We start from the raw sequence: 25564 nt of genomic DNA, 5'->3' as shown, positions 1-25564 counted from the left end.
GTTACTCCCGCCGTTCTCCGCTTGCCCAGTTGAGTCCGCTCACATTGAGTATGCACTGCCTCTAGAAACATACACGCACAGTGCCATATAAATTGGAGTTGCTATATGCAGTCCGTGGCGTAATGATAACTCCGCTCTTTCCATTAAAACTCTGTCCTGGCCCCAGCTTTCCTTCAAATCTCCGCCCTCTAACAGTGGCGCGGGGCGGCTGAGATTTTCTGGGCGTTGTGTCTTTCTACTGCATTGAATTCCTCTGAGTTGCTCCAGTGCAGCTCAGAGCAAGCGCAAACCTAGTAAGCCAAGGAGTTCAATGTGTCAAAACCTGTCCTTCTCCTGTCTTTCTATACCTGCACGTGGGTGATTGACCCAATTCGGCGCGTCATGTGCATGTTGGAACACTGACCATTGTGTTTTAGTCGTTTAAGTCGCTTTATCTCTCGTCGCTCGTGCTTTCACTGTGTATGAAAAAGGCTGCAGCTGAAAAACTTGTAGTTTTGGTCACTTATTATTCAGACTAGCAAACTCTTCTTCTAAACTAGCAACCGCGCTACTGTGCCAACATTAACTGACAGCGGCCTGAGGGCTTCGTTCGTTCATTGTTTCCTGCTAAGCTCTGGTACTGTAGGTTCAAGCACAAGTGACTGCGTGGCTGCGACGCTACCCCACCGCCGAAGTCAACACCATGGTTGGGTGGGGCTTCTTTCTCTTAGCCGTCCCCATGATTGGGCTGGGTGTGTTTGATTCACACGATAACTCGGAGGCAACTCTGAATTGATATTGTTTGGCTGTGTTCAACCCTTGAAGCTCATGATGGTCATACAGCTCACGGTAGCCGTAGAAGGAAAATTTTCGGCCCGATGGATCTTTTACTTTAGGAGGAGAAATAACGAGATTGTTTTCGTTTCTCTGAAAGTACTGTGCAGTGGCTGTGCATTCATCTTGTAACCGACCCCCTTTGCAACGACTTTGAGGTGGCTTTCTCTCCATGACCAGTGACGAGCAAGTGTTAGGTATGCTGCAAATTTACGCGGCTGACACTTTCCACGCAAGCATTGGCAGCGACCGCACTAGCTATCGCCAACACTCGACAGTTTGCAGGTATGTACGCAATAAGATTACTGCAGACATGTTAGTTTTTTTGGGTGGCTCACCGGCCATGGCTTCTGCAGGTTCTAACATGCATCTGTGCATCTTCAGCAGGAGCATACATTTATTTTAGCGTCAGCTAGACAGATACATTGGCATAAGGCCTCGCGTGTTCAACCATTGCTACGAAAACATTACTGGCTGTACAATATACCAGCAATGGAGAGTAAATATTATGGGAGACGATTTCTAAAAGTTTCGAGCTGTTTTGCACAGCGTTTTCTTCCTAGTCTTCTGCAAGATGCATCAACCAAAGCTTCTGAAGGAAACAGTTTGAGCCCGATAGTAACAACGTGACACCAGGAGGAGGGTTAACGATAGCGGTAACACGGATCATGAAGAGAGGGGAGAGAGGGGATAGGACTAAAAAAACGACCATAAAGAGCTTAATTGACAAAAGCAGTAAAGCGAAAAGCGAAATCACCAAACATATTTGAAAAGTTGTTTCTGTAGCTATTTTCTGTAGCACATTCGACTTTGGCAATTTTGAAAGCAAATGGCAGCTTTGAAGAGCTAATGCGCCTGGTTTCTAAACTCACACGATCGTGGAGTGGAAATGTACAGTTGCAGAATAGTACCGCCCGCGGTAGCTTGGGTGTGTGAGTTTTTTGATGACGGAGTTCGATAGGGCACGCATGAACAAACACTGAGGCAGGCACAGCAAAGCAGATACGAAGACGGTGAAAGCAATTCATGCCAAAAGACAAAGAAATGAAAACGAGGAGATAGACGCAAGTACCAAGTATCAGTAGAAATCTGGCAATAAGTACACGAAGCTTTCGCCTTAAAAGAGTGTAAGCTGACTTAGCTGCCCGCAGAAAATTTTGAACAAGAACCGGGCGGAGTTTTGAATAAAGTAGCACCAGGAAGCAATTACGTAGGGTGCGCGCGCGCGTTTTAATCATCTGCTTTTTAGTTGAGTCAGCCGTATTGGTTGGACTGCATTATCTGACACTGATGCCTGTAGTGTGCCGAAAGTGCTTCTTATGACGACCAATTTTATAGAAAAGCTTATAAGCACGCCTGAAATAAAAATAAATGATCTTTGTAGTAAAATGTTGAATAATGAAATATTATATATCTCGAATAGTAGAATTTTTGTTTCAATTTTAAGCAGAAATTCAACCTGCCGACCAACAGAAGAATGAAAATCGAGCGATGCTTTGTCAACGTTCTAATCGTTGTTATAATGACATCGTAAGTAAAGTGCGATAAAGTAACTGCAAAGGTATGTAACTTCAAATTTCAGCTTATTCTATTTATGAATGCACTAAAAACTGTCATAGGTGTTACCCTGACGATCTCATTGAGCACAATGCACGTTGTCTACATGTTTTCATTAATTCTAAAACAAGGTAAATGGTCCTCCTCTGCACACATTATCTCTCCCAACTTTAAGAAGTTGAGTAATCGGCAAAATCTGCTGCTTGAATATCTATTACCTGCGGCTGTCCACTCATAGCTGCAAAAATATAAAATAGACGTTTTTGTTGTCATTTTGGAAATTAACGACTTCCAGGATGTTCAAATTAATCCTGGTGAGACGCACACTGGCGTGCGCTGGGTATTTTCTTGGTAATTTTTTGTTACACTAAGAACTATCAAAAATAAACATGCCTTCTTTTACTAGAATGCGGCAATTACGTCATGATGGTGGCGGCAATTCATGCGCAAAAGCTAGAGTAAGCGGTACAACTCTCCAACACGGAATGGGCAAGCCTTTTGTACAAAGCCACAGCAGTTCGTTTTGACGAATTCAAGCACACCCACTCCTAGGCTTTGCAATATCAGTTCAGCAATCCTACGGTTAACCTTGCTGCGCTGTCCCTCTATTACCTTCCGGAAATGTGCAACAGAATACCGGCTTGCAGTGGTACCTCATGACAAGTCATGAACACATTCATACCCAAATGCAGTGTAAATTGCGGTTTAGTGTGAGCAAAATGATTTCAGTAATTCCAACCTAATTTAACGGGAAAAACTAATCCTAGAACCCTGTCAGTCATCAATAAAGCTAAGATAACGTAAACGCAAATGAGCCGTCGGCCCAAGAAGGCCTGTTAATTCTGGCACCATAATTGAACAGGACAATTTACCAGTGTTGGATTAACAGTGCAACTCAGAAAATACCTGATGCTTTCAATATTCACGGATGAATTCAAGCAAGTTCAACTGAACAAAACGTACCACTTTGCACTCATTAATTTATATTTATTTTAAACTGCCCAGCAATTTTACAACCCCACCAGGTTAATTGACATTAACCACATCTAGTTTGCTCAAAGTATCAACCACTGATGACTGCGTCAACTGTATTTACCAAGATCACGTGTCCCTCGGGCACCTTCATTATCAGCGCTTTCACGAGGTTGATAGACTTATGTTGTGATCGAATATGCCGTTTTTGTTCTATAATCGGCGCTATAGTTATATTGCAATAGATCGGAATCTAGTACCAATAAAATAACAATTTCCTTCCTGTATCGAAGTAATTTATTCCTTTTAACGCTATTTTTGGCTAACAGTTTTACGAAAACTTCGGGAAAAGCCGATTTGCGGCAAGTACTCTTTTGTGAAACGCAGTCTTGTACCAAACATCCCGGTTTACTTTAGCGATGTAGGTTTTCTGTAGGTGAAATAAAAAATGTTCAAAAACAGTCCAGGGTCTTATTTAGGCACGAGGACAGGGCGTCTGCCAGCTGATTTAAATTCTGTGGCGTACAGTGTATGCCACCCCGGCACACAACTGGAATATCTACCTTGTGCCTGTTTGCGTTACGCTTACCTCCTCCCAAATGAATCGCTGCAATAAACTTCAAAGCCACTTAGTTTAATTTTCATATGCTTTGATTTCTCGCCTTTGATTCAATATCTCAGTTGTTATATAATCTTCCCAGAATAAAGCGGAGAACCTCCAAAAAGATACTCTAGATTTCTCCCGAAAAAAATGTTAGCGGTGAGAGGGAATTTGTCCCACTGTTGTACACGTTCCTCTAAAACAGGAACGTAAGCTTATTTCTCGTTCCTTCCCAATTCTGAAAATAATTCCCGTTACAAGTACCTTTATATCGGAAGGAACGCGCTCCAGTTCCACTTCGAAAATTGGAACGTGTCGCTACACAAACGTTGCATTTCATTTTCTTAAAATTGAAATACGGTGTCGGATAATCCTGAGGCGACGTAAATTGAGAATATTAAAACTTACATCGAACTACGTCTATTATACCATTATTAACACCGCCGGCAGCAGATTATCTGGAGATTAAACGAATCGTAAGAAACACTCCTTGACGATTTTTTACAGGGAGCACTGGACAAAGTCCAGACACTTTTAACTGCGCCCCTGATATACAAAGTTCACATATTACATAGAAATGCTTAGATGATCTCAGTAAACATATCTAACTCACAAGGGTCTCCTCGTTCACGCTTGTTCGGTCAATTGACCAGACTCAAGCTTCCCTAAATCGACTTTATACTTCTCGCTATGACTGTCCAAGAACACCAAACACTTCGGTTTTATTAAACAAAAACCACACCTCCAGGAACAGGTAACTAACACACTCTAGGCCGCTGATTGGCCAGTTAAAAAAAACATTTGTACACAAACAATCACGTGATCCAGACTCTTACTCTCACTCCCAGGTATTCATCAAAGTACAAGTATAACGCAGATTGAAACCGCCCAACTAACGCCACTCTAAACGCAGGCCGTCTACCTTCGGGCGGCCTCTATCATGTATTGTCCACACTTTGCGTGACGTAATTAGGCCCAACAATGACAAAATTACTGCCCTTTGCCTACACGACACCCGCAGAACAAAAGGACCTGGCATTCCCGTCGACCCATTCCTGCCAGATTAGTGAGAGACCGAGGCGTGACGAACTGAGCGCGTACTCGGCACCTTCGAGCAGTACAACATCCCGAGACCCAAAACCGGTGACCCTTTGAATGACCTCACAGAGAACGCAACTCCCCCGACAACAACGAACCCGCACCTTGCGCGCACTAATGCGGTAGTTACGCCTGCCAATATACAGATACGATGGTTTCACATGGGATCTGCGGCTTCGCTCGGGCTTACACAACCTTGATCCGCAGGGAACACTTCTACCGGCCATACGCGTATCGTGGCCTCCCCAGGCGAACTATGAAAGGTGAAAAGCATTCTCGTGGCGGCGCTATTCACCCATCGAACGCCGTCGTATGAGCTAAACCGGCATGAAAGCTAGCACAAGATGCGGCACGCTGCGCGGTTATTCTTCGGCCCTTGACCTTCTAGGAAGCACATTCCTCGATGGGGCGGACAAATTGGCCAGATTATAGAAAAAGAAACACACTAGAGAGTTGTGGATTTTTGTACTGAGCCTTGGTATCAAAAACAGCCAAATGCTCGCAATGTAACGTTTACAGAAGGAACGCTGTTCCTGCTGTTCCCTTATAAACCTTACCAGTTACCGTTACAGTTGCACTGACCATTATGGAACGGTGCCGTTCCTATGTTCCCCAAAAAGGAACTAGTTCCAGAAACGTCGTTTTTTGGAACTCCTTTCCACTCCTAGGTGCTCTCACAAATGCTACCCACATCTCCTCGTTTCGAAGAATATAATGCAGGACTCAATACGAACGATGATGTTAATGGTGTCGACTCTTACTGTCTACAGGTTTATAAATAAAATACCAGAACTTATGGCTGCATCGTCTTTTCACCATTGTGGAAACTCCCGTATTTTTTGTCTCCACAGGGAAAGTACTTGAATTGGCAGATTTGGCGTCAACTTGCAGCTAAAAAGAACTCTCTGTGAATCAGAATAGTCTTCACAAATTTACGATAGCCATGTTCCTCATAAGACGTACGACTTTATTACAACAACCTTTTAAGACTATGGTGAACACTTGTTCTAAAGATCATTGAGTAATAAAAACAACGACGCAGGACAAGCAAGATGAATCAAGCTTCCCCCGTCTGAGAAATTTACCCGTTTTTGACACGTGTATACCCTTTGGGCTCTTTTCCTGTCCTGTTGGTACTGGCCTATTGCGTTTACGGCAATATAATTTTTCGCACACATGACCATTTCTTGGTGGTTCGCGAACTCGTGCCTTCAAATTGTTTGCACATGCGTATCGCAGGCCATCCCAGAAGTGAATTATAGTGCGTTTCGCGGGCATGGTGTGGAAAGAGATTATTGGTGTCTTGTACATAAAATGCACTGTAAAGTACGATAAATTTTTGGTTTCAGTTTGAATGTTTCTTAGACGTGAAAAAGGGGCGGATATTGTACGCCAGAATAATTTGAGAATGATCTTTTTACATAAAACGATCTGTTCTTTTATTTCCCGGTAGCAAGAAGAACACGCTCATTTCTTCCACATTTACGGTGTGTGGAGGTGGGGTGGGTTGTGAAACGCAAAAAGCTGGCGTTTTCGGTGCATTTAGGAACAGTCGATAAACGTGTTGCCAAATATTTAGGATGACCTTAGAATACATGTGTGATACACAGTTTTTTTATCTTCTAAAACATCCTCGTAAGGCTCCTTCAACGTACATTCTTTCTCAAAATTTTCTAGCTGAAGGAAAAGCGTGCAGACCACAAGATCCTTTTGTGTACAAGGTTACATACCAAGCGAGGCTGAAACGTTTTACGCCGCAATGTTGGACAAAACAACTTTCTTGGGCCGTAAAATATTTTTTTTAGTTTTTGAGGGCTATTTTTTGTAGAGAAGGCTTAGAATTTGCCTAAAACATCATTGCAAAGGGTGTACATGCTCGAAACACATTAGACATATGGTGTTGCATGACTAGGCTCAGGCGGCTTGAGGCTGCCACAACGAAGAGTACACTCTTCTGGTTTTTGGGGCTATAAAATGAGGCAAACGAACCACGACACTTTAGCCGAGTAGTAGGGGATCCAGACCAAAACAATCACAAAATATTGAAAATTCCTCGTAGCATTAGGAACTGAACTTTCCTGATAGCCATCTGGTATAACATGAGAATGGGCAACCAGATGTAGTCTGAAGTTTTGTGGGACTTCTTGCAGCGGGAACCTTTCAAAACTGCTGTCATGATAGTGAGAAGATTTAAGACAACGGTCAAAAGTTGTGGGCATATCAATAGCAGGTCGTAATCAAAAACGGGATACTGATTGTCTTGTGGAACTATCGTTTAGACAATGGGTTAAAGGAAATACCCCAGTAGTTTGCAATACCGAGCCGCGCTATGGGTGCAAACAATGCGAGGGGTTTCTTTTCGGCAAACATCAGAAGCAAAAATTAAAGCACATCCAGTATAAAAAGATAGCCCAAATATTCCGCGTTTATAAAATAGATAAGTAGAGGGATCTTTAATATAAGCAAAACAGATTTAGGAGTCCTAGACTCAAAAGTGTAGAATTTATTTTTAGAGGTGCACCTGTGTTTTCCTTTTTGTTGATTGTTTTGAATAAGAGTGTGTTAATATTGCGCTTTACATATTGCGTCCTTTATGTAACAAACAATATTAAAAAACACGCGGGCATTTGCTTTAAAACTCTCTACGTGCTTGAATAAATGAATGCTTGAATAAATAAATAAATGAATGCTAACAAACTTTTTGCATCTACAAATAGGAAGAAAAAACATTTGAAAAAACCCTTGGCTGTTTTGAAGAAATGATTAGTATTATCAAAACTACCTCTGCTATGTGGCATAAAGACTAGAAAAGAGATATCTCAACTTCTAGCATGTAGAATATAAGCGGGTGGTTACACAGCGCGGAACTTAGGGGGTAATATTGAAATTGAAAGCCGCCCGCTTCGTGTATGTCGCAAAAGTGCTTACAGGCATCGCATTTCACTTCCCTCCACCCAGTTTTTTCCTTCATTGAGTGCCAATAAATTACCAACGTGAGGCACACATACTTATAGCGTCAGGAATTATTTTTCCGCATAAATAAAAAAAAACGTGTGGCTCCGAATATCGTGAAGTGTGGTACTACTCAATGCCATATCTAAGCCTAACAGAGAACCCAACCGGCTGAGCAAATATAAAAGGAGATTTTATATTTACTTACCTATCAAAAGTTCAGTCAATTCTCTTTCCGTATTTTTTGAGCAATAGGCTTTACTGCATACACGGCATCCACCTTGTAGGGAAAATGGGGTACTTTTAAAACTGAACGTAAAACTTTTCAAAATACTGAACTTTCTTTAGGATAAATGTGTTTTATAGGATTGTCAGTGACTTCTATACTTGCGACGTCACTGAAAACGATTACATTAAATACGCGAATATTGAACCGCGTGCCTCGTTTCTGTCTTTCCAAATTCAAAAAGTTCTGAGAAAACACTCGGTTTTTCCGCACTTATAGGAGACGCACAGAAAGGTGACTTTCGAAGTTTTAATTTGGCTATCCGCTTGTGCGTAAAACGCGAACTTTATAGAAACCGCCATGTTATTTTTAAACACGCTCACTTGTTTAAGTCTGCCGTCATTAGCGTCTATTCAACTGTCACTCCTGAAAGGAATATACGCCCTTGAAATGTACACGCAGCTGAAAACGTCATTGGGTCCCCAATGAGCATGTGTAAATGTGAAATGTGTCAGATGTAGATCATAACAGAGTGTGGACTACAAATTCCGGGGGCATAATTAGGAAAAGACACCTCTGTTGGGCACCAATCTTTCCTTTATCGGAAACATGTTGGTTATTTTGTAAAACCTCATGTTTGTGCCCTAGCCAGTGCACAACTAGGGACCTTATTTGCCCACAGTTTTGTAATTGGTCATAAAATTTCATATACATTTTTACAAAATACCGGTAAGGTAAATGCTAATGTCTCGCATAAAAATGTGTGCTGCTTTCTTTAAAAAACTTGTGAACAGGTTGAAGGACCCTGCATGTATTATTCGCTTACCTAGTAGCGCAGATATGAGCAAATGATAATTGCGTTACACGCTCGGCCACTTCTGCTTACTTGGGGACGTGGACGCACAAGACATTAAAAACCTAAATGACAGAAACAAAGAATATTTTCGCCAAAATGGCCACTGTCTGGTCTATAGTTATTTCGCAAATGAGAACAAAAACAAGCTGCTTGTTGTTGAAGACGTGGTGCCCTGAAGAAACCGGCATGTGCGGAGCGCTTCGATAATGAAAATTGTGATTATGTAGCGCTTTTGGTTTTTGTATCATGTATGTAGGCGTCGACAATGCCGAAAAAAGTATGAATTGCTGGTAACGGTTAACCTTACATACGAAGTCCTAAAATATGTGCGCCGTTGTAATCTGAATTCGCCTAAAATGGCGACTAGGAAGCGCATTGGGTAGCAGCCGTGGTCTTTACGAATTTCAAAGTATCCTATTAGTTCCATCAACATTACGTGCTTTAACTAAGCTACTCAGAAGTTGTGAACGCAATACTTAGAGCTCCGACGCGACGATATTAACTAGGAGCAGCGAAAACCCACAAAAATGAAGAAGAGGCCGCAAAAGCATGCATAGCATACAGGTAGCCTTCGCGCTACAGTGCCCTAAATCATAATAATCAGGTCGGATATTGTAAGCAGGGCTATACATACTGCTCACAGCGGCGGTTTTTTGAAGCCCAGGCGCGCCCCCGCGGCGGTTTCTCAGTGGCTAAGCCGTAGTACTGCTGAGCACGAGTTCATGGGTTCGATTCGCGGGCGCAGCGGACGCTTTTCTGATGGAGGCGAAAAGCAAAAACGCCCGTCTGTGCGACACTGCGGTGCACGTTCAAGATCCTCAGATGATCAACATTATTGTGGAGCACTCCACTACGGCGCGCCTCATAGCCAGTGTTGCGTGGGCGCGTTAAACCCTCCAACCATTCAAGCCCAGCTGTGCGGAAGACGGCTGCGGCACTGAGTAGGAATACCTAAACGATTACAGCACTGCACGTGTACTTTTCAACTATTTATATACCTCCGGTTTTGGCAGCGTCAAACGGTCTAAAATGCCATAAAAAATGACACTCTCGCCAAGATACATTCCTTCCGGCGAATACTAGAGGGCAAAAAAAACAATCGAAGGTTTTAGCAATAGCCTTCACTCTAAGGTTTTGACGTTTAAGCTGATTCGTCGCTGCTTGCATGCTAAAAAAACATATGTGAAGTACAGGATTTTTTCACCCAGAGCGTTTGGAATGACCTAAGGTGTCAGAGTTTTATTTATGTACAGTCTGCTTAGTTTCAAATTTTAGATTTTGAGCGAGTTTTTTGGTTCTGGTTAGAAGCCAGATTTGTGGTGTTTATCATCACAGATGAGGCAAGTATTTGCTCTCATTGTACATAAATAGCAGTTTCTTTTTTATTCTTAACCATTGACAAGTGTTCAGCGAGCGATGAAACGAGAAATCAGTTTTATCTTCTCTAGGCATGTATTCCGTAGGGGCGTCTTGTTTTTAACCCTTCTGGTTGAATTCTGCCTGTCTTGTGTTGCATTCCATCCTTGCCACGGGTGTAGTTAGGTAATAAAAGGAATTGAACTGCTCTCCATTCCCTTGTGTTAAGAGGCCGTTCCACCTTGGCATTCAAAATTATTTGGTTGAATGACGGTAGAAAAAGTGAAGAATCTACTTTAAGGGGTTATAAACGCATATGAATAGAACCCTGCGGCCGGAATTTATTTCTTTTAAATCATTTATATAGTGGAATGCTTTTTATGCCCCAACGCTTCACAGAAACGAGCGGGGGTTACGCAATAAACAGTTGTCCAAATGTTAAAATTGCTTCAAAATGGAGAATTTTAACAGCAGGATCGGCAATTGACTCGATTCCAGCCAAACATCAGTTTCAGTCCCAGCCTGTTGGTTTAGTTAAGGGATCCCTGTAGTGGATGTTTCGGGAAAATGGTCCACCTGCGTGAAATCCATGATGAAAACTCGGCAAAAATGCCATAGGAGGAACAGAGAATCTTATCTTTCAAGTGGGAATATCAGGATAAATAATATAACACAGAGCCATGCGAAAGCATTTTCGCCGGAACGATAAGTCTCTTAGGTACAGTTATTTCATTGCTGTGGTGCTGGTATGAGGCTGCCATGACCAAATATGTCCGATAAAGAACGAATGTGTTTCTCACATACTACACTGCAATTACTGTGAACACGACCTCCAATTGAAGTGGTACTTGTATGAATAGGAGGTTTTCCGGGAAACATAGAATGTCGCTGATTCTTCCTACGAGCTGTGTGGCCTCGACCGGATTTTGGTTTGTGGCAGCAAGTGGCCCATCAACAATGTCCCATCAGAAGTAGTCATGCTTTCGCGGTCTAATTTAGTTGAACACTTGTCGTATTGTTCGTCGTATAAAGACAACCTTCCATTTAAATTGCACATCACACCGATATATCTTATGATTTTTGTCATCACAGCCTTCATAAAACACATTGCCGGGAAGCGTATATCCAAACGCTTCGCTGCACATAGCAGCCATGTTACATGCCCCCCCCCCCCCGCTCCCCTCCCCCGAAAAAAAAATGCCTTGTGCAGGCATGGTGGGGTTGCTTCGTGCCGTAACATGATGTATAGCGCTGTTTGCCATCAGCTCCGTATCAAACACATTGGTAATAGTTAATGCAGTAGTAGCAGCTAACGCTGCACATGCGCCTGCATATAAGGAGTGATGTTTTCTGAAATGAGTCTCCCTGGGCGGCAAGAGTTAGAGTTAGTAGAAATGATATCACCTGATTCCTTATTCCTAACTACACAGTTTGTCTTCCTAAATGGTTTGTGCGCTCGTCATTACCTTAGTCAGTTGATCTCCGCCAATGCTCCTGCCTCCTGGATTGGTAGATTTTAGTAATTCCCGCGACATTGGTCGAGTTATGGAGCACGCCGTCATGGAGGGCTCCGATAAACTGAAACAAAGAAAATCTTTATGCGCGCTGATATCTTCACACACGGGTGTTTCCGCTCTCCGCCGCTATCAGAAAAACAGCCACTGTTGCAGGGATCGAGGTTTCGTGATGGGCTCAGCAGCAGAATACATTACAACTATAGGCATGGCAAAGGGTCAGGCTCCTTTGTAAAATGCCTCAAACAATGCGTGGCGCTCAGAATTGCAATTTGGTCCCCCAACTGATGCGAGTATGCCTGCAAAATTGTTAAACCTAATTTCACAAATGGGCCTGAAAAGATTGAACTGAATTTTCACATATATTCTTCCTCCATGTACAATTACAGTAAATTAAAAATGTGTGTGTGGGTTGTTTTCGACGCACTCGTTTATACTGGAAATGGGATTGTTAATATATCTCTCAAAACAGGATTAACCCACGACTTTGTTTTATTTCGCGTCACCTTTACGACACATAAAAGCTTTGATATAGGAGTTGAACAAGTTGGGTTGATGTAGGCTTGTTAAAATCATTTATGTCATTAGTATGCGCAAGTCATTTTTTATACGAAACGCGCAAGACATCAAGCGATGCCGTAGTCAAACAATATGTTGTATAAATATTTATTCGCTTACCATTAAATATTTGTCGAAATCAGGCCAATTTCCCTTGAAGATTTTTTAGCGGTGAGCCTGCCGCAATGAGAATTGTGAAAACAATCCACCTCAAACATTTTACACGACAAAAAGATTTTGAATAAAATGCAGGCCTGACTGCAATGGTAATGGAGTATTTCGTGCAAAAGGGTACAGGGTTAGGAAGAGAGCGGTGATGGCGATCGCACAATCAGAATTTTGGCGTTATGTTGCGGTAGCGAAATGAGTAACACCGTTTTTTAAGTATACACTATCTGTATTAGGTTTGATGTCCAGATGTTTCAGGATGAGATGCGTACATTTTTCAGCACGTGCTACTAAAAATGTTCCTTCGAAACAATCCCTGGAGTATTTCGCGCATTACTCCCAGAAACTCTGCACGCCACCTACCATTAATAATGTAAGAGTATGCACATACTCGAATTAGAGGGGTAAAATATCTCAGCCAGAATGTCAATACTCGGATACATGGGGTACCATCTCTTCTGTAGGTGCAACTGATTTGTAGATTTTCGCAAAAGCTGAGCACATCCGTCGGCATCTGGTTTCGTAAGAATACTGGCCATTTTAGAGCTTGTTCCTGTGGCTGAGATTTTCTCAATGTTTACAGCTATACCAAGATCTCGCTCATACAGTGGATAACTGACTATGGGGATTTGAACCTGAGCATCCAATCGAGGTATTTTATGGATCAACGCACGTACACTAATTCTGATTCAGTAGTGTAATAGAGTCAAGTGAAAGGAAGGACACCTAATAAACCGTAATGCAATCGAAATGCTTTTTTTATGGAACTACAAACGTGTGCGCCTAAAACCCGCCGGGTACAAGCACTGAAATACACGCAAATTATACTGTGTTTTATATATCAAGCAAAACGATCGGTATAGAAATATTACTTAACATGAGATTGTATTACGTTGCTGAAATGGAATTCGTTTACTAAAATTAAAAAAACACAAATATTGTGCATCTTTTTTTACAGGAGGCTTGCATGTGACAATTTTTTGGGGCACTTTTATCAGCGTCAACAAAATACATTCTTTCATTCTCTCCTCCAAAACGTGGCGCGTATGTGGCTATTCTTCTGCTTCTTTATTGTGCTCTATGCGTTCACACCGGAGCACAGTGGCGAGGGTTCACGTGTCTTTCAAGCGTTAGGCGTTCCAAAGCGCGAGGCACCCCGTGTGCGTGTGTGTTTTGTGTGTGTGTGTGTGTGTGTGTGTGCGTGCATGAGTATGCGTGCGTGCGTGCGCGCGAGAGCATTTTACATATTTCTCGGTGCTCGTTAGCCGATAGGTTCGTGGGGCGAAGAAGGCATCTCGGGCCGCTTAGGGGTAGGATAAGTTGTTGCGAAAATTTATTTCACCGGTCAATATTTACAATTTCGTTTCAAGCGGGGCTAGTTGGTGCGGTTTCATGATGGCTACGAGCGATAAAACTGGACAAAAACAGAAAAAACAGAGGGCACGGAGGAGCTTGTTCGAAAAAAAACAAATATTTTCAGATATCGTACCAGCATGAAGAATGTGGGAAAACAAAAAATGGAAAGGAACACACTTGCTGGTGACAAGGCCTTTAAACATTATGAAAACAGCATGTTTTATCTACTCCCGATAAGAAATACCCTTATCTTTCTAAAGCACGGAAGGCTCACTGACACAACCAGCCAACCGTTTAAGAATATGCGTTGCCTCAACCAGCTCTTTGGCCGTGTGGTTCAGGTGGGAAAACGATATCGAAAACTCAGCAAACCGAGGTGTGCAAGAGCACTGCTTACAAAGCGGATACTGTAGTCCTTTCGTAATCAATGTTTCTTAATCTCACGATAAAGCAGCTCACCGTCTGCCCTACACAAACACGCTTGCAAGGCACAAGGATGGGATAGACGACGGAAGTGGCACAAGGTGCATAGCAATGAATACCCTTAACTGTGCAGCCAGGCGTCGAAACATGTGCGTGTGTATACGCGGTGGTAGACTTTGCGCAAATGTATCCACCTTGTTGCACGCGGATTTAAAATCCGGTACATCTTAGGGAGATGTGACCATTTTTAGGCTATGAATTAAGCCTTGTGTTTCAGGCTGTAAGCCATGTAAAGACCGCAAGAACGTTTCTGCACTGCCCCAAAAATGTGCAATATAAATCCGTATTCGGTACTTTTAGTGAAAAATGTCAACTACGGCACTTCTGTTCCACCTCATATTTTCTATTTCTTTTTCTATACCGGTAGTTTTGTTTGATATATCAAACACAGAATCAGTTGCGGGCGTTTACGCGTTGTACCCTGCGGCTTTTATAAACAGACGTTTGTAGTTCTATTAAGAGGGTGCGTTTCGGCCACATCATGGTTTCAGAAGAGTTTTTGTGATAATTTGAAAATTCCACTCATATGACCCCGAATTAGTCTCGATGCATTCTCGCAGAAAATGCGTCAACTAGTGCTTTGGATAAACTCGACGTAATCAATAAAGCAATCATATATACAAGCAAGAACTTCCCAATCCTATCGACACTGAAATTCTCACGTCAGCAGGTGGCTTCTGAACAAACCATATACTCCGTAACCAGCTGCCGACGGATATGCTGCCATTTGATCAAAGAACAAACCACTTGCCCTTACGGAGAGGAACCGATGCCGCCATCCGGCCTACTTTTTAATTTTACGGACCTTCTGTGGTCCTCTACATCTACTTGTTGAATACCCTAAAGTATGTAAAAATTGTGAGCATTCGGAGTTTCTTGGCCCGACATCCAAATAGTGCAGGCGTTTTTATTGAAGGTAGATTTTTAGCAGCGCTTGTTGAGAATTGGTTCCACGCAGCCAATGCTGAAAAATTTGTACTTGAACCCGGAAACAGAGCGCGTATACATATACATTGAAACAATAATATTAATCATTTTCCTAAGTCAACAATCCGCCCGCAAGATTATCGTACTATCGGATACCGGGCTCGTGGAATATTTGTTACCTTGGGATTTTTACCGTCAAATACACCGAGAGCATAGTTATAAGCCCCGCTTTTTAATGCTGATGTCTTTGTTCTATGAAATGCTTTATGTGCTTTGTTTTGACTACGGTTTTTGTTGCAGGTGCGGCGCTCGAAAACCGTTTCTGTAGCATCAAACGTAATAGGTCTGATGTGGATGGAGGTGGATGGAGGTGAATGGATGTGGATGAAGGTGGATGGAGACCACAGAAGAAGGGGGAACAGAACAACTGTGCAGCGTTAAATAAAAAAAAACGTGTGATATAATGACGCGCCGGTGTTGCCGCGCAGCTGAACGCATCATGAAAAAAAAAAGCATACCAGCCGGCAGGCTTCTTCAGCGCTATTAGTTTTCACTAAATCAACTATACCCGACCTCACCCAGACACAGGCCTTCGCCAACACCGCTGTATATCTGTTTCTGTATGAAGGCAGGCTTCTGTGCCGGCATACAACTTTTTCGTTGCGAGCAGCCAAAAGAGTAAGCGTTCAACCTCTTCCTTTGGGAACGTGCATTTTTACATAAGTGGTGAATCGACTTGGCCAGTTGGTACAGGTAAAACCGGTGTACTTGACTAGAAAAACGCTCCTTTATGTTCGAGCGTGAAAGTTGCACCATTGACATTTTGAATAATGCCACCAGCACAGATTTCGTACTGTGATTGGGAAGGCAAATGGCAAACATTGATGGGTCGCAGGTATTCGTGGTGTCGTAAATACGCAAGCCCTCTATCATTTGATAAACCACAGCAAACATTTTTACCTAAAGAAACCGAGAAAGAAAACGAGACTACTGTCAAGAGCGCTGTCTCGAACGGCGCATGTTATACAGACTCAGAACGAACTCAGTCGTTTCTGCCCTGCACGGAAGTGCGAGAACATGTCGATATTACGTAATGAGTTATTTCGATGTTCATTTACACTGCAGGTAGGGACGCCCGGCCTCTACGAAAAAAGACCGCCAGCTAGATCTACCTCCAGTGGAATTGATATGCTGTTTGCTCCCTCCAGAGTTGCAATTAACAAGCTACGAGTGCGAGAAGACATAGTACCTCATAGCAGGTCAGAAAGGAAAAATCTTTTTCATGTTTGACTTTGACCAGCACAGCGTAAATCTTCACGGGATCTGCTTGTTGCCGTAATGAGTTTTTCGTAACAACACTGCTAAGAAATTCTAGACCCGCATTTAACTTCGGAAAATGAACAACTGCGCCTTAGGAAATATATAGCGTGTATATCGTGAGTCCAATTCCTTTGAAATAAACCTGACAAGTTACCAGCAAACCTACCAGACACTGTTTCTTTCTGCCAGTAGGAACACAATTTTTCACTTTGGTTTATGAAAACGAACTTGCAATAAAGAACAATGTAACCCAAACATGCGTCAATGACGTATGCTTAAGCTCCGCGTTGCAGCCTAGAAGTTCCGACTGCTTCAAGAAGCAATGCCTTAAGTTACCCCTGTATTAGCGAACTAAACACACACCTGACCGCACGTCATTTTTTTCAAATGAACCATAGCCTTTTGCTTTGAGTAAGAGCGCCAGTGCAACATACGTTGCAGTAGAACTCTCTCAAGTGTTCCAAATTCCATCCAAGAAAAACGATACCGATTGATTTCGTCCATTTGTGAATTTACCAATATGAATACTTCAAAGTTTGTTGGTGCAGGTCTGTTGAGTATGATCTGACGAGGACAAGCTTCATATGCCTCTCTAATACGGTTAACTTCGGAGTAAAACACAAACCGGGAAACCAATTTTATCCCAGTACAAGAATGGGTATCACAAAGTGCACAATGGGTACCACAAAGGGAAATCGATCACCTTGTTCCAGGCAAATAAAACTAAATTAGGCCGGGAGCAAAAAAAAAACTCACTTTATTTTACTTATATCGCCATGGCTTCGTAATCATGGAACAGTTTTCGTTAGACAAATTTATTATCGTTGTCCAAGATGAATATTTTTAGGAGTGGTGTTGCCACACAATATAAAAATTGCCTTTAGAGAACTGGGGTCAGCCGCCATTAGATGCCCAATCAACTCACCGAGGGTTTGACTTCGTGAAATTGCTCACCACGAGGCGCGCTGGTTGACATTTCCGGTACAAGCTTTGTTTAATGACTAAATCGCGCTCTTATTAAAGAAAAAAATTGGAGTGGGCACGCGGCCTTTCCCTCGAGCCACAGTCCTCATTTTAAAGCAATGTTTTTTATACGTCGCGCATGGAAAACGCTTTACCTATATTTAGCAATAATGACGTCAGCTTTTTTTACCAGATCATTTACTTTACTTGTCATAGCTGATATCGTAATGTTGTTATTTCTCGGCTTGTTTGCAAAAAATCGACGTGGAGGTCACTTTTCTTCAAACCTGATGCTAGGCGGTACACACCCGGAAGTCGATAATAATAAAAACACAAATTTTCCCAGCCACACTCCTTATTTTAAAGCAATGTTGTTTATACGTCGCGCTTGGAGAACGCTTTACCTATATTTAGTAATAACGACGTGACCTTCTGCTTCCAGAACATTTACTTTACTTGTTATTGCTGGTATCGCAATGTCGTTAATTCGCGGCTTGTTTGCAAGAAATCGTCGTGGACGTGCACTTTTCTTCAAAGGTGACGTCAGGCGGGAAACACCCCGTAGTCGATAATAATAAAAAAAAGATATTGTGGGTGCAAATATGCATTGTCGTCGATAGAAAAATGTTGAGTTCATAATCATTCTCATCATCACAATCCTAGTCAGGAATACTGCAGGACGAATGCACAAACCATTGACCTCCAACCACTCCTGTCCGGAGCTGCCCTAGTCCTCACTTTACCCCCCATTTTTTTTATTTCATTCCGCATTGGATTAATGTCTTTCCCCTTTTAGACCAATCTCTTGACATCCGCGCTGTTACCATAATTTTCCACCGGTTGTAGGTTCGGATCTCTACATGGCCAGTCCAAGTACAATTGTTCATGTGAACAATGATAACATCTCCTGTAGTTTGTTCTCTGATCGAGGTAGCTCGTTTCCTACCCCTGGATATTACTCCTAACATTATTCGTTCCATGGCCCATTGAGCTGATGCAAGTTTGCTTTGACGTTGTTTAGTAAGGCAGTCAGTTCTAGCTGCTAATGTTATAAACAGCAGTATGCAATGGTTGTGGATAGAGTTTCCTTTTTTTAACAAGGGTAGCGTACTTTTCGGTATCTCGGAGTCCCTCCGAGTGCTCCCCAGCCAATAATATTCTTCACCGGATTTCTTTTTCGTGGTAGGGGTCAGCACTATCCACCCGTTGGAGGTAGCTATAAGCTTTTAGTTCTGGTGTTTTGCTTCCTAAGCTGAAGAGGACGTTCTGACCATGCTTATTCCTACTTACTTTATTGTTCTGTGTAGTTATTTTGGGGCCATGCCATTGTGTTTGTCGCTCTTTGAGTACTCGTAAAAATTTTGGAGGTTTAGAGAATCATATCATTCAATATAATGTAACTGAAAATACGGTTGAAATAGGCGAGAGTTGTGGCACTTTTCTCTGAAAAAATATTTGCTCTCTGCAATGAGACATCTTATTCAGAAATTTCAGGAATTTTTTAAAGCGCAAATAAAACAATAGTGGTCAAATCCGCTTAATTAAGAGAAATATTGTTAGACAGTGATAAGCCTTTCCACACCCGACATGCCTTTCATATTATTTTAAAAATTTTGGCAGTATAAAACATTAGCGATATAGACGTGGAAATACATATCGTAACAACGTTGGATATCGCTTCGGGCTATTAAGTGGTGATAATGGACATTGGATTTAGACTTTGTCTCGATTCAAGTAGAATTTTGATTTTGAATTGGCAGTTTGTATTTTGAACTTCAGCTTTGACTCAGGTAGCATTGGAGAAAGTTGCGCATTCAACCATTTTTCTCGAATGATTTATGGCACTAAATTTTCCGCCTTCGGGTTTTATGCTGTAAATAATACCCATTGGTACAGTAATTACAAAAATTTAACCAAAAGCGTTCAGCCGCCATAGTAGAAATTATTATAACGCATTTATTCCAATCAGTTTTAATTTCTGTCGTCGCGCGCCTAATGGTGGTTCAAATTCAGGGCTGACAATGTGACGTCGGGGTTTCCGTTACATCAGGGACGTTAGTCGGATCATCTGCTACGATTGCACACGGTTCGCACTTGCCCGCGCAGTCGACATGCCGTCTGAAATGCCAGACTCAGATGAGTCACTGCCACCCGATAGACAGAAAGGCAGGCAGACAGAGAGACAGACAAAACAACTTTAATTGGCCACAGAAGAGGCGATTAGGCCGGCGATGTCTTAGTCGTCATCCGTATTTTATTATCACTGCAGGTCGATCCCGCGCAGACGGTTATAGCAACAGATTTTCGCCACGCTTGCACTCAATCTGATCGCGGAAAACAAGTTCACATGCGAGAAAGTAGATGTTAGTTTGGTGAACATTTGTGCTGGGGATTGTTATCAGCCCTGATTTTAAAAGCGGCGATGAGATATTTGAGTGACGGTACGCCTAGGCTGACCGACAGCGGAGGTTCGGCGCTTCGACCCGGCACTGACGGCACCGCGGTGCGGCGAGCGGGTGAACGTTGGCGCCCCCACCACGGTAGGATCAAAACAGGCCGTGGCAGATGTCTTGGTCACCGATCGCTCAAACGGTAATTATCGCCAAAATAAATTTCCACATAAAAAAAGGGGACGATAGTGTGCTGAAAAGTTGTGTAAAGGATGGTCATTCACAGTTGTACAGGTAGCGGATGCTAAGCCTAAAGTTGCCAACACCCAAGTTGACCCGAGGAACGCAAGCGTTGCGGGGCTCGTGAGGACGCCCCTCCTCTGAAACTGGCTCTGCGCGTATGGTTTCCGTTTAGGTTCCCCTAACCATCGGTCAAATTGGGGCTCTGCAGGTAGCAGCCTACGGGTGCAACGAGCAAATCCTGTTCGCTGGCTTGGGCGACAGTTCTTGCGGCCGCGCCTCGCTCGAACTCATTCCACGTTTCGCGCTGCACGTATTTTCGTGCAAACTAATTCGTCTTAGCGTCGTCGCCGCTTTGCACTGACAGGCTTCCAGTGAGCAGTACTTCGCATTCCGCAAGCTTGCCATAGCAGAATTAGGCGAGCTAGGCTACGCGCAGCGGCCGCTCAGATAAGACATCGCGCCGATTTTCGCACCAGTGCAACAGAACACCAAGCACCGGCCACGAACCGAAGAGCATAGTCGTCAAACACGCAAGGTTCGCAAAGCTTACAAGCTTTGCTTCAAGAGGTACACCCCCTCCTCCTGCCAAAATTAAGAACTCTGACAAGAGCAGCGCAGGTTATCGTTTCCAGTCCACAAAACGACTATATGACGTTACCCTGAAGCGGCCAGACACGCCGGACATTGTGTCGTCACTCCGATAGCGATTTCACTAGGGCTGACGATTGGTGCAAGCTCACGGTCGGAACAATTAAAATAGATTTTCGAGGCGATGTCGGACCCTGATCGCTGCACATAATTATTTGAGGCATCTGCACAAACAATTGAAAGCAATTATATTAATTTTAGGAGCCAATATTTGGTGTCAGTGCTGCTTTAAAGGGCTTTGAGCTTTGATATGATATTTTTATTTCCATAGAAATGGCGACATTTCTAAAAATGTCACAAATTCAGAACAAACGTTTTAGTGCGAGGGAGTGGTCGTACATATTGCCGCCTTGAAATGCATGTTCCTGCAAATTTTGATGATGACTGTAATTCAATACAGCCGAAAAAAAGTTCAGAAGCACTAAAACTTTATGGCTCAACAACAACGTATAGTTAAAACCGTATGTTCTATTATGTTTATTTTCGGCTACCTGGATGTTTACCACCTGACGTCATCTCTAAAGAAAAGTCAAGGTCCGCATCGATTTATTGTAAACAAGCATATTATAAACATCATTACGCTTTCAGCAATGACAATTAAAATAAGTTTTTAGGAAGGTTGATGGTGACGTCCATTTTACCAAATATAGGTATAGCATATGCCACACGTGACGTATAAGCACTAATGCTTAAAAAAAATGAGCCTGTCCTGTCACATGACAACGGAAACTGACATATCCAAACAGTTTCGTTCCACCACAGGGGCGGAGTAATTAGAGAAAAAGTATACCTGAAAACTACCCTCTGTGTGTCTTCAGGTGAGCAGCATATGGCTGGCAAAGCGATGGTGAGTTGATCGGGTATCTAATTGTGGTTCACCACAGTAGAATAAAAGTACTGACTGTATTGTGTCTCAGTCAATACCCGTGAAAAGCATTTCCCTTGGCGAACCACAACAAATTTTACTATAGGGGATTGCACCATAACTGTGAAACTACTGACGTTGTAACAATATAGAGGTAATGTCGGTCACTAAATAAATCGCACAAAGGGAGCGGTGTGCGATAACTATCGGTGCAGTGGCTTGCGGCTGAACGCCTGCTGTAGAGATTGTTGAGGGCACATGCGTGTTCCAGTCCAGTCAATATATGCCAGTTTTGTTGATCTCGGCCGCCACGCGTCGTTTGTCTTCAATGTTGCACCCGCCGGCGGCGTGCCCGGTGCTCCGAACGAACGACACAAATTTTGGACCGGCTGATAGCCTGTGGCATGCGCTTACTCGCTCAACGGCGCCTCACATGTTTGCGATATGTTGTCGGGCACGCCTTTTATTGATATCTTATTGGATGTACAGGAAACTGGCGTTATTCCAAGTCCGTGGTAAAGATTCAACGCTCCCAAGTACTGGGACGTCTCAACTTACGACTCTTACGCCCAAAGTCCTGGATTGACAGATGCTTCCTTTTTAAAGCAAAGATTTTCACCTCTACCCATTCAAGTCTTGTGTAGCGACTGTTCGTGTCAACAGCACACTCGCGCAAACAAATAAAAGAAGTTACTGGCGCAGCCAGCAATGGAACCTGGAACGAATAGAGTACGGAGCCAGAGCCCGTTGTCTTACCAATTGAGGTATGAGCCCACGCAGAGATGGCACAGACAAAACAGTGCGCTCACCAAGCACATCTGCTAGTTAACACCCTGCCTTCTCGCTGAATGAAACGTGATATTGTCACGCGACCTTCTGCACCACTGTGCACTCCGCCCACGGATCGTGTAGCGGCCGTGTGTGAGCGCCTTGCTCATGCGCTATGAGTTCGAAAAATTGATGGAAGCTCAAACCAACGCATAACATCTTACTTCTCCACCGTCTCTGCCGCCGATCTCGTACCACCCGCGTGGCCACCAGGCATGCAGGACAACACTCCGTCCCCCCCTCACCCTCAGCGGCTATCTGCTGCCGTGTTGCCTGAGGGTCAAATACTTAGGGCTCCTCATTGGTTGCCGGCTGGTCTGGATCGCAGAAGTGAGGGCACTCCAGCAGCGCAAGGTGGGAGTGCAGTGCGGCGTGCGGAGGCTGCCGGCATGAGCCCAGGGCTGCTCGCACTCCGTGGCCGTGACAGTGTTTCATGGAATGGCGCACTCGGCCGTCCTGTATGCTCTTCAACGGGTACACCGGCAGCCACTACGTTGGAAGGAGATTCAATCAGCCACAGCCGGGCCATATGCCTATGCATGGGCTCCCGTGCACGTCCCCGGCTGCGGCTACCTACACAGACGCTGGACCATCCAGATGCGGGCCCTGCAGACGGGGCTGCACCACTTCCACCAGGTCTATAGCACATCGGATGCGGCAGCCCCTCTGCAGCGCTACTGCAGCCACACCTACTCAACAATGGACATCATGGCGTCCATCTGCGTGAGTCGCATTGAGCTTCCGCAGCGTCCCCACCTCGAGGCACCACCACCTCCCACCGGGCGATCTTTTCGCATCAGCACCACGCTCCCCGGGATTCGTTCCCGTGGGGTAGACTTACTGGTTGCCACATCCTGTGTTCATCACCGGCATGAGGTGCGGACGCACTGCGCAGAGACTGTGCTCGCCAGGAGGGTGTCCCTGTGTCCTGCGACCTGAGGGCCTTCGACATTGCACAACCCATCCTGGCGCGGGAGGTGTAAAGGATGCACCCGGACCCAAGAGTCATCAGCGGCGCCATTCTTCAGGTCCGGCCTGGCCGCATCATCAGGGACGCCGGCACCATACTCCTCCGCACGCGGTTCGATTGCTGCAACGTTGCAGCCCGCTTTCACCGAGAAGGCCACCGGCATTCGCCCTCATGTGCTGACTACCCAGAGTCCGAGGCCCTGGAGTGCTTTGCTCCTGCCACCCGCACGATGCCCCGAGAGGCGAGCTTCAGGCTGACGGGTCACAACTTGCCCTGGCTCCTAGCCTTCCTCGAGGAGACCGACCTTATCAAAATGATGTAGCCCAATGCGTGCCGGCCAGCGTTAGGCACTCTTTCTCTCTTTCTTTTTATCCCTCGTTCTCCTTCCCCACTTGTTCTCACCTAGCCCTTTCATTTCCAATCTCCCCTTCCCCCGGACTGGATTGTATGCTGGTGAACTCCCAGATGAGCTCTAAACCCCAGTACACTTCTCTTCCACTTTCTAGTTCAATAAATCACTCCGTCACTCACTCACTCTCGTCGCGTCCGTCGGTGCCGGCAAAGATGGAGAAATGAACTCGTCTGACACCGGGATTGAGTTTAATTTACTTTTAAATTTACAGTTTTCTTTGATGTACTTCACCAATACAAATTAACGAACCAACATTCATGAATCAAGCATTTATTTAACTTTAGCAAAAAAATATCTCTTAGAAGTAATATAGGGTGCGGGTAAGTGCATCGCATTTGTCTCTGGTTTTACTATTTGTAGAGATAAGTGAGTGAGCTTAAATGACGTCGCGTGGGTAATCGTTGTGACCGTCATTTACAGCTTTGCATTCCCACCACAATCACAGGGTGGATTAGGGCGCATTTTTTTCAACAAGGCCAACGCCCTGTCCACACAGCAGGAGCAGGAAGGGCTCTCCCCACGCGTGGCTTCAGCTGCCGAGGCCGCCGTGCAGGGGCAGATCTGAACCCAATTGAGAATGCCTGGGGAATAATGAAAAAGCATGTCACCCAAAGTAATGAGAGTGGCTGCCCGGCTGACCAGCTGTGGAATGCAATTTCAGAGGAATGGGAATGCCTTCGCTTCCGCCAAGAAATTGCAAAATCTCTTTACTGATCGGTTACCGCGCGCATTCCCGATGTAATACACGACAGCAAGTTTGCACACACCTAATTGGCTTATAGTAAGCAAGGGAATAAACCACCACATATTTTGAGTGCTTGATATCAACTCCGTGTCCGCCACACAAAACGCATCTCTGCTTCTTTATCACAGATGTGCTTGAAGGCCAGTTTTTTGTAGTGAGATAGATAACAAAAAAATGAGTGCCCGGAAACATATCGCAAAGGTCAATGGCGCCGAAGCGCACGTCAGCGTATATCACACGCTATCCCCGCCACCGAAAATTGTTGCGCGCGGTTTGAACACCGCACACGGCACCGCCGGGTGGCACATTTAGAGAAACGAAGGGCTGTGGTCTATATCGAGAAAACTGACATGCCTAGACTGGAGTGGAAAATGCATGCACCCTCAGCTATCTCGACCGCAGGCCCTCAACCCGAAGACATCGCACCGATAGTTATTGCGCACCGCTCCCTTGGTCCGCTTTGTTTTGTGACCGACAGTACGTGTTTTTTGCTCCCCGTGTTTGCCGCTCTCATTCTCTAGGCGCAAACTCATTTAATGGGGCTGTTTTCTAACGCTGACACGCTGGAAATCACTTCCAATGTTGAACAGGAAGTCTCAGATGGATGGAAGATTTCGTTTATGTGTGATGCATGCGCGTATTTCATAAATAAAACCGTACGTTCTGAACAAAAATGGCAGGTGCTTCAAAAATGTCGATATATTAGGTTTAAAGTAGTATAGCCGAAACATATCTGTGCGGAA

General features: G+C 44.1%; 1 protein-coding gene across 4 annotated transcripts in view; it reads right to left on the bottom strand.

The window, feature by feature from the left end:
- Positions 1-12002, bottom strand: part of LOC144148649 (pancreatic lipase-related protein 2-like) — a 171363-nt gene extending 159361 nt beyond the window's left edge. Inside the window, exons 1-2 of one of the 4 annotated variants that reach the window (XM_077680163.1) lie at positions 11898-12002; positions 8202-8273 (exon numbers count right to left, since the gene is read on the bottom strand). The gene's annotated coding sequence lies outside the window, so the exon portion shown is untranslated. Of the gene's footprint in view, positions 1-8201; positions 8530-11897 lie in introns of those variants that run through there. The other 3 variants (XM_077680162.1, XM_077680161.1, XM_077680164.1) reach the window with 3 other exon arrangements.
- Positions 12003-25564: the final 13562 nt, after the last annotated feature.

This window comes from Haemaphysalis longicornis, unplaced genomic scaffold, assembly GCF_048455015.1.
Source record: "Haemaphysalis longicornis isolate Haplotype H1 unplaced genomic scaffold, Haemaphysalis longicornis Haplotype H1 scaffold_8, whole genome shotgun sequence".
NCBI lineage: Eukaryota > Metazoa > Arthropoda > Arachnida > Ixodida > Ixodidae > Haemaphysalis > Haemaphysalis longicornis.
The sequence above is the reverse complement of the archived record's forward strand: the minus strand, read 5'-3'. Positions and strand labels throughout refer to the sequence as shown.